We start from the raw sequence: 10,937 nt of genomic DNA, 5'->3' as shown, positions 1-10,937 counted from the left end.
GCTTGCCCGGAGCTTTACACCACAATGATTGAGCTCCGAACACCACCAACCGTCTAGGGCACCCAAGCACCCAAGAGGAACAAGCTCAAGGGCACCAAGCACCCAAGAGTAATAAGCTTCTCAACTTGTAACTTCCACGTATCACCGTGGAGAACTCAAACCGATGCACCAAATGCAATGGCAAGGGCACACGGAGTGCCCAAGTCCTTCTCTCTCAAATCCCACCGAAGCAACTAATGCTAGGGAGGAAAAAGAGAGGAAGAACAAGAAGGAGAACACCAAGAACTCCAAGATCTAGATCCAAGGGGTTCCCCTCACATAGAGGAGAAAGTGATTGGTGGAAATGTGGATCTAGATCTCCTCTCTCTTTTCCCTCAAAAACTAGCAAGAATCCATGGAGGGATTGAGAGTTAGCAAGCTCGAAGAAGGTCAACAATGGGGGAAGAACACGAGCTCAACGGATAAGGTCCATTGGGGAAGAAGACCTCCTTATATAGTGGGGGGAACAATCCAACCGTTACCCCCCACACCAGCCCCGCAGAGAGCAGTACTACCGCTCCCCCTCGCGGTACTGCCGCTGGGCCCAGAGCGGTACTACCGCGGTGGTCAGGGCGGTACTACCGCATATGAGCGGTACTACGGCCCCCACTGCCGCGGCTAGTACCATAAAACCCGACACGAAAAAAGACCCCTCGAATCGAGGCGGTACTAGCACGAGACCGCAGCGGTACTACGGCTGAGGGCTACCAGTGGTACTACCGCTCTGGAGCGGTACTACCGCTTGTAGCACCCAAGCGGTACTACCGCTCCGGCCCGCGGTACTACCGCTAGGAAACCAAAACTGCCATAACTTCTGCATATGAGCTCCGAATTGAGCAAACTCAAGCTTGTTGGATAGAGGAAGACGAGTAGCATCAAAACAGGGGAGGTATGCCAACAAATAGAGGAGTGAAACCTCCAACCGAGAAGAACCGGCATAACCTCCAACATCGAAAACATCATAGAAGATGCGAGTGAACTCCGTTTTCGATGAACTCGAGCTTGTCATCAAGATGACCATAAGCTCCAAAACTCACAAAGAGAAGAACCAAACAAGAACCAATAAAGATGATGCAAGGATGCAATGGTTTGAGCTCTCTATGAACGATACGATCAAGCTACTCATCGAGAGCCCCCCTTGATAGTACGGCAATCGATCCTATAACCCGGTCTCCCAACTACCATCATGAGACCGGTAAAATAGAAAACCTATCAAGAGCAAACCTTTGCCTAGCACATGGTCCACTTGAGCTAGATGATGACGATCTTGACTCCCTCAAGTTGGACCACCTTTCTTGGTTGCCTTGGTTCGATGAAGACTAGTTGATTGCTCCCCATACTCCACTATGGGTGAGCCACTCTTCCGCACATCTTCACAAGTCCATTGTCACCACAATGGACGGCAAGCTTCAAGCATTTGATCTCTTCATGATGCTTCACTTGAACTTGCACACCGCAACCTAACCCCACAAAGAACTCTCACGAAGATCATGGGTTAGTACACAAAGCGTAATTGACAATGCTTACCACACCATGGGATCGCTTGATCCCTCTCGGTACATCTTCTACGCTTTGTGAGTTGATCAAGTTGATTCACTCTTGACTTAGTCTTGATCAACCAACTCTCTTCATTTGGATGATGTCTTGAAGATATACATGAATGATCACACAATCTTCTTCTCCAAGACATGCTTGCAATAAGCTCAACTCTCACATGACCAATCTTTGGATAATTCCTTAATAACACCTTGGTCACCACATAAACTCCTTGAAACCAACACATGAACTTCAAGAAATGCCTATGGACAAATCCTTCAAATATAACTCAAGGCAACCATTAGTCCATAGATATTGTCATCAATTACCAAAACCAAACATGGGGGCACCGCATGTTCTTTCAAGCTTCTTGTGGCCTTATATCAGAGCAGGATAAGCATCATGACTGGCTCAAGTGTCAGATGCAGAGTATCTTGGTGAATGTCAATCGCATTCGGAACCTGGCAACCAAGAACTCCTTTGTTGCCCATGAAGCCTGTCGGCGGTCCTAGAAGAGTCTCACACTGCTCTGTCCTGAAGCTGATCTTCACGAAGATGGCTTCATTGAGGACTTCAAGTTTGATTCCAGGCCTCCACAAAATGCTTGCTGGCGCCGCACTCCCTCCATTGAAGATTCTAAGCGTTCATCTTCGGCTGCAACTGTTGTTGCGACAGTCGTCGCTGAAGAAGACGATGCCACTTCACCAACCATGGCTTCATTGCATCTCGACACTACACCAGGCCCATCTGCACCACCGAACTCCAACGTCGACCCTGATGGGAACAAGTAGATACTCTATGTCTTCAAACCTTTTTGGTCATTACTGACAAAAGGGGGAGAAGCTTATGAGTTGATAGTCTTCAAGCGGGTCCTTATGGGTGGTTGCATTATTTTTGCTAAGTTTTTACAACTCTCATCTTTTGAAACATTTGGTTCTCTGAGTTGTAACAATTAAACTCGATGGTCGTCTGCTACTTTTTTCTGCCACTTTGTGATGCGATGATAAATCCCGCATGAAGCCATTCCGCAGACGTCCATTTTTCATTATCCATGTCATTATCTTCGTTATCTCTTTATATGCATGATGAATTGTCTTCATAAGTTGAAGAGGATCTCCACAAAGTAAAACCTGCCATGTGCATTTGCATTCAAAAGCAAACTACCTATATGCACATCTTCAGGGGGAGCCTTTTGCTACTTATGATGACAATGCCTTAATTCTCAACTTTCACATACTTTTATCCCCGTTAAAAACTTCAACCAGTTTGTCATCAATCACCAAAAGGGGGGAGATTGTAAGTGCATCTAGTGCCACCCCTAGTTGGTTTTGGAGTATTGATGACAAACTTGGTTGAGGGACTAATGTGTTTGTGAGAATTGCAGGATAACACAGGTAGTAGTCCCTTATTGATTCGGTTTACCTACCAGAGATGACCCCTAAAAATGTGTGAAGACATTGAAGACAATGGTGGTCTGTGAAGATATTCACACTGAAGATTATGACATGAGAAGACATCGCGTGAAGACTATGGAGTACGAAGACATAGTTGTTTCGTAGTTTCCTTTTCTTCTTTGTTGAGTCATAGGAACCACCGTACTGTTAAGCGGGGTCCAAGTGAACAAAATCAGAGTGACTAATGTGATGCTCAACCAAATCCTATGTCTTCGAGTGAAGACAATGAGAGCAAATCTTATCCAGAGCTGGATAAGTCAGCTTTACTTGTAGCCCAAGTCAAGCTGCCGTGTGTGTTTGAAATCTGACCATTGGACATGTGTCAGTTCCTTAGTGACCCAGGGTCATTTCGGACAAATCAGGTCGGGTTGCCTCCTGGCTATAAATAGCCCACCTCCTACACCATAAATTGGTGGCTGCTCAGAGTTAGTGCACCGCTTTTGTCGTTTGAGAGCAACCCACCTACGAAGCATTTGAGAGAGAGATCCTTGCGAGGACAAAGCCCAAAACACCCAGAGCCAAAGAGTGTTAGGCATCACTGAAGTCTTTCTGTCTGTGTGATATGAAGACTTGTTACACTTGAGGACATTGAATCCTCCAGTCAGTTAGGCGTCACGTTCTGAGCATCCAAGAGCCATTGTGGATTGCCAGTGAACAAAGTCTGTGAAGGTTTGGAAGTCTACCTTGAAGACTTACCAGAGTGATTGGGCGAGGACTGTGTGTTCTTAGCTCAAGGGGAATAAGGTGAAGACGCGGTCTTCTGAGTTGAATCTCAGCCTCCCTAACCAGACGTATAGTTGTCACAGCAACTGGAACTGGTCTACCAAATCTGTGTCCTCTCCAAGCAACTGGTTCTATCCTTCCCATCTCTTTACTTTACAGTTTGTTTTCATGAAGTCATTGCCTGCTTGCATGAACTGATTGGCTTCACTGTATGAAGACTGTTTGTTGTTTGGCTTCATACTATCTTCCATCCTGATCCATACTACCTAGTTGCTGATAGTCTTCGTGCTTTCACTTCATTGCTTGCTTAACTATGGTTTGTCTAGTGTAGTCTACCTTCCGCTGCATATCAATAGGTTCATTTCTGCTATTTGTCTTCAAAGTCCCCGTGTTTTGAAGACTTTCATAAAAATCGCCTATTCACCCCCCTCTAGTCGATAACTAGCACTTTCACTAACTATATTACTGACTCTAGTGCAAGTGGGGGACTGTTGGAAATATGCCCTAGAGGCAATAATATTGTATTACTATATCTCCATATTCATAATTAAGTGTTTATATTTCATGGAAAACTAATTAAGTGTTTATATTTCCAGGATCATAGGAATATGTGATTCAGTGGAAAACTCCTATGCACATGTGAAATGATAAACAGATAAAATAAAGGTTCCTAGTTTCGCCTCTAAGACTAGATCAAGTGTTGTGGTGATCATGTTTTCCAGATCTTAGGATATTGTTAAGTATAACGATAGTCCTAAAACAACATTGAGATTATGACGCCGGAAGAACAATCATATTGAATCGACCCAAACTTGTTTGTTATGAATTGAGATAATATCGCATGTAATCAATTGTAATAACATGGAGTGTTAATGTGTGATTTTGCTCCTTAGACCATGAAAGTATCATGGTCACTTCTTACCGTATGGTGGACTTTGGGGTTGCTCAAAGTCACCTATAACACGGTGATCATACAACAAACTTACAGGCTCATCAGAAAGTTTGAAAAGTGGCCGGATAACTTGCTCCTCCGACAATGGACAGATATTCTTAAGGCCCTCTCGGTGTGAAGGCATCCATCATCATCTGGCCAGACACAGGTGACTACGTCACAGGGATGCCCGAACACAATAACGAGAAAGAAGAACAAAACCAGTAATGAGGATTTTGATATAGTGAGCATAGTGATGACTCAGGAGGATACCGTTGCATCCTGGGTTTTGTGAAGTATCACGAAGCAAATGGAACATCACATGATAACCATAGATTCACTCGAATATCATTCGTGTGCTCATAGGGATCGATATGGACGTCCACGGTCCCACAGTCGATCATCGAACGAACGTTTCATTCATGTCTATAAGTTATCGAACCTACAAAGTCACAAGCTTAAGGTAATCATGATATGTTGAGTGTTAGTAGGACGGGAGTGATGATAATATATTTGTGGAATTGTTTCATTAATATTCAGAATAGTTCTGAGAGGATCCGAAAGCATTTCGGGGTCACCCGAAGGGTTTCGGTGAATATCGGGTAATACTTGGTATTACCGATATATATATATATATATACATATATATCTGTGTGTGTGTGTGTGTGGAAAAAATTCGGGGATGTTAAATTATATATAATGGTCTGCAATTATTTATAACAACTTTATATTTAATTTAATACCGACGGGCCTAAAAAGGCCAAGAGGTGGAAGGCAACTTGGGCCACAAAGGCCCAAGTGGGAAGGCGCCTCCCTTTCCTAAGGAAGGAGGCCGAATAGGGGTGGAGCATGAGTCCAACTCCTCCTCCTCCTTGGCTGGCGCCCCAAGGAGGCTTTCCCTCCTTGGTGGCAGCCCTCCCTCTCCCCTCTAACAAGTATATACTTAAGGATTTGTGCTCTTTTGACATACAAGTTTTGGAGCCTCCTCCAGTTCTTTCAGTTCTAGTTCTAGTTGGTCCCAGTTCACTAATTATATCTAGGCTAATCCCCTTGTCCTCATAATTAGAACCCCTTTGTGGTTCTAATCTCCTCCCTCTAATTCACCGGGAATGATTAGCTCTAGACAGGAAGCGCTGCCGGATCGTGAAGGTTGCACGCTTGCAACCAAGTAGAGAGGCCGTGCTTTCAGTCTTCGGTTCGAGGGACTGTTCGTGGGCGGTTCGCGGGATCGTTCATCGACAGTTCGAGGGACTCCAAGTACGATCTACACCGACATGTTCTTCTTCCGCTGCAACTCGGTGATGGTAAAGATTGTGATCCCAATCCGTTATGCATCTTCATATTGACCTTGGGTGTGCGTAGGCGTGATTTTTTTGTTTTCTACTACGTTTCCCAACACTTACTCCTTCATCCATCGTGATCTCACCAAAACTTGAAAACTTCAGCAGACAAACTCAAAATAAACTTTGTGAGATCCGTTAGTATAATCGGTAAACCATAAACTTAGGTACTATTATAAACCAATTCATAACTGTTCTTGCATAATACCTACTGTATTCTAACTTCCCCGCGACTTATACCCCCCGATATAATCCATAACATCATTAAAATAAGTGCATTGTGCATTAAAAAACAGAATCTGTCTAAGGAAGAACAATATGTAATGATCTGAACTAAAACCATACTTCTGTAACTTAAAAAATTCTGAAAAATTAGGACAACATAGACAATTCGTATCTCAATACCGTGTAAATTTTCAGACCAAGATCACGTTCCAGTAAAAATGTAAATTCAAATACTTGGCGCAAAAGTTTCTATTTTTAAACAGAATCAATTCAACTATCATCCAAATCATCCTAAATACTTTAATTGGCACAAACACTAATTAAATAAAAACACAATCATTAGAGTAGCAATAATCTATCACACCAAAACATAAAAATAAAAGCAAAAATAAAGATAACTATTGGGTTGCCTCCCAACAGGCGTTATTGTTTTATGCCCTTAGCTAGGTATAATGCATAGTTTCAAGTGTTGTCATCTTTCAATGTAATTCCATAGGTGGCTCTCATAATGGATTCATATGGTGGTTTAATTCCCTTCCTTGGGAAGTGTTATGTAACATCCCAAAATTCTAAATTTTGGGATGTTACACTGAATAAATAATTATGATTGTTTGTTTAATTGTTGTGTCATTGATTGTGTGAAATTGAGTGGAAATTTGAAACTTTTTTAAAGATGAAAGAGAGGGAATAAAAGGACTTTCCGAGAAGTGTTTCCATTATTTGAAATTTCATTTGAAAGTAATTCAAACTTCATGCCACTCAAAGACCATCAAGAGAGAAGATGAAATGACTTCTCCAACTTTAAATGAAAGAGAGTAGGGAGTTAAACCATTTTGAATTCCATTTGGAATCCATTCCATTTTTTAATATGAATTCCTCTCACCAATTTCAAAAAAGATTTGAAGGTGGTTTGAAATTCAAATTCAAACCCAATTAGGAGTTATTTGGTTTTTATTCAAATTATTTTTCTCCTAAAAATAAAAATATGGAAATAAGGGTAAAATGATTCCCTTCAATGAAAATTAGGAGAAAATAAATTTGAAATCATTTTAATATTTAAAAATGTTTTTATTGATTTTAATGCAACAATAGCACTATTTTAATTTTATGAATTTTTGTGGACTTTATTTGAACTTGAAAAATAGTTCATATTTTTATTTGTATTGTTCTGCAAATTTTGGTATACAATTTTTAACTCTTTTCTTTTATTTCTTTTCCCCTCTGTTTATTTAAATTAGGAAAAAATCCTTTATTAGGAAAATCGCCTGTAGGCCCACTAGTGGATCCGGCCCACCTACCTCACGCGGCACCGAATCGGGACCAAATTGGTCAACCGATCCGATCCCCACCTGCCCCTCTCGCTGACGTGTGGGCCCAACCAACCGCCCGATCCCTGCACCGATCACCTTTCTCCTCTCGCCGATCTCTTTCCCTCGCTCGCCGGCACCACGCATCCCTGATCCCATGCAGATCTGCTGCTTCCCCTGCCCCATGCAACACCCCTATAAACCCCCCTCTCAGCTCGCTCGTTTCCCCTGCCCCCCCTCTCTCGACGCCCTCCCACTGCTGCAATTCATCCCTGGAGTGCGCTACGGCCACCGCGACCTCGATCTTGCCCCGCTCGCTACACCCATCCCCGACCCTCACCACCACCACCTACCTCGCCGCATCATTCTGTCGCGTCGTCTGGTGCCGTCACCCACGCCGGAGAACCACTGGAGCGCCCGCAATGTCAACCACCGAAGCCGTCATCGCGGGAGCCTTGCCAGAGACCCTCCACCACTGCTGTAAGCCTCGGAGATGCCCACCACCGTCAGATCTGCATCAGACACGTCGGATTAGGCCGCTTTTTTTATTTTCCGCGAAATGTTTTCTGCGAGAAGCCGGTTATCCGCCTGTAGCTCTAGCGCGCGCACACCCCTCGACCAACCAGGACGCGCCACGTAGCCCCCTGTCCATTGCGTATAGTTTTTCTTTTTCTGTTTTCCTTTTCTTTTACAGTTTTTTTTTCTGTTTTTAAATTCTTTATATCTTTTAGGTTTTCAATTGTTTTTGGTTGATTCTTTTTTGCATTAGAACCCAAATTTCATCTAGTTTATGTAGTTTCAATTTGGGCCAAGTTTGAATAGCTTAAAGTTTTTAATTTGATGAAATTTTCTAAAATATCTATTTTGGTTATATCTTTTATTCAAAAATAGGTTTTTAGTTAATTATTTTTGCCCCAATTTTCTAGTGGTTTTATTTAACTAGTTAAATAGTAAAAATATTTTTAGGGTATTTTAGATCTGTTCAAATTAGATTTCAAAAACAGTGCCCTTTTTGCTTTTTTTGTGATAGATTTTTATTATTTTAAAATAGATCTTTTTGCCACTAGGTTTATTGTTATAAAAAATTCTATTAAGTTGCAAAAATAATATTTTCTAAGTAATTAAAATTGTTTTAGTTAAATTCGTAGTTAAAACTTGTTTAGTAAATAACCTGGGTTTTATAATAGCTTTTTAGGTGCTTTATTTTGCTAGTTAAAACTCTAGTTAAATTTATTTCTTTGAACTTAGATGTTTTTCTTTTTCTTTTCTGTTAATTTATTAGTTTAGTGTTTTCCTTTGCTGTTAAGATTTATATAGGACAAAAACTATTTTTTGTTGTTTGTAGTTAAGTTCTATAGTTTTCTTTAGGACTTTTTCTTTGGATTTCCTTGAAAGATTTCTTTTGGGTTTCTTTATTGCTTTTTATTTGTTGATTGTTAATATGATTGTTAGAATTGCTTGCTAGAATAAATGCTTATGTGAATGCAATGTTTGATTAATATAGATTTTCATCGGAGAGTGACGTATAGTTCTATCAAGTTTTCTAAGAGCGATATAAACTTCATCAACTTTACCAGGCAAGTTCACTTTGACCATATTTTCCATACCTACGTTTTTATTGCATTTAGTGTCACCTTATTAACATTTTCTCCAGTAGTTATATTGAATCTTGTAGTTGAGTAGAAGCATGAGGCAGGAACCCACACCCCTGTCATCAAGCCCGGGAACATTATTTATTTTAATGCTACGCTATCATAGACGGGGTTTGGTATGAGTGTTCATGAGTGGTGTGAGAAGGAGGACTCTACATCAATGACGACAACTTTAAGACCGACAACCTCAAGGCCTTCACCCTCAAGACTGCAATCCCTCAAGACTTTAAGATTCGAGACAAGAATTCAATACACACTATTGGGTGGAAATTGGTTGTGAGGCACCCTGGAGTACCCAGTGAATGCCTAGTGAGTTGGAGTAGGCCAGTACTCATGAGGAAAGTTCCACCCAAACTCAAAGAGACGGAAGAATACTTCATGTCCGGAAGCTTACCTGTGTAGCCACAAGTCATTATGGGCTATGGCTTGGTTGATCTTAGTTGTGACTCTGGCTAGACAGTGCTACGAGATGTAGGCGAACGGTAGGATTGGATGGGCACTGTCAGTGGTCAAGGAAACTCTCTGAAAGACCATCTTTCGGTCATCCTGTTCTCAAACACCAGGTGGTGCGAGGACATACAAGGAGGGATCGAATATTGTGGGTAAAGTGCACAACACTCTGTAGAGTTATAACCTAATCGATTAGCCGTGTCCTCGATTACGGACAATTTGAGCCTCTAGAATTGGATCTATCTTAGAACTTTCAACACCGGATTGATAATTAATTTTTGGCAACTGATAATTATGGGCTATGAGACACCGGTTTGCGGAACCATGTCATATTAAATAACTCTGTAGTGAAGACTCCCGACGTTTCTTTGTTGTAGGGAAAATAAAACCAGCTTTTATGCAAAAAAAAACTTAGACATACAGCCACAAAGCCATATTGCATATAGAATAGTCTTTAATCATATGCTTTCTATTTTGATCTTGCCGGTATTCAATGTACTGACCTACATGGTTGCAACTTATCATGTTGTAGATATTTCTACCGACGAGTAAGATATTACAATAGAGGGTTACGATCTACACTCAACTTGTCGTTGGTGTTGATGGGACTCCACACCCTTATTGATTTATTTCTAATGTGATAAATAAGGTATACTCTGGATCTACGGTATTTATCTTACATGTGATGTTATGGTATTTCATCGAAGTACTGTGTGTACCAGCATACTAATTCGGTGATGGCACAGAAAGCACGGAGACTTGACCATATTGGGTCGGGTTGCTACATGTTCCATCCATTTCTTTAGTGGAAATTGGAACCTTATATTTCCTTCTTTCATATCAATACACCTATGGTTTGTAAAAATGGTCTACCAAATATTATAGGATAAGACGGTTGCATTCAATATCAAGCACAATGAAATCCATGGGTACATAATTTCTATTATAAATTATGAGAACATCATTAATTCTACCTAATGATTTCTTAATAGTTGAATCCGCTAAGTGCAAGTTGAGGGAACATTCATCCATGTCAGTGAGACCTAGAACATCACATAAATATTTTGCTATAGTGAGATGCTAGCTCCTAGATCACACAAAGCATTACATTCATAATATTTAATCTTAACTTTAATAGTAGGTTCCCACTCATCCTGTAATTTCCTTGGTATATACACTTCCAATTCTAGCTTTTCTTCATTAGCTTTAATAATGGCTTCTATGATGTGTTTAGTAAAAGCTTTATTTTGTTCGTAAGTATTAGGTGAATTTATCATGGA

This window comes from Triticum aestivum, chromosome 2D (assembly GCF_018294505.1).
Source record: "Triticum aestivum cultivar Chinese Spring chromosome 2D, IWGSC CS RefSeq v2.1, whole genome shotgun sequence".
Lineage (NCBI taxonomy): Eukaryota > Viridiplantae > Streptophyta > Magnoliopsida > Poales > Poaceae > Triticum > Triticum aestivum.
Note: the sequence above shows the minus strand (reverse complement) of the source record.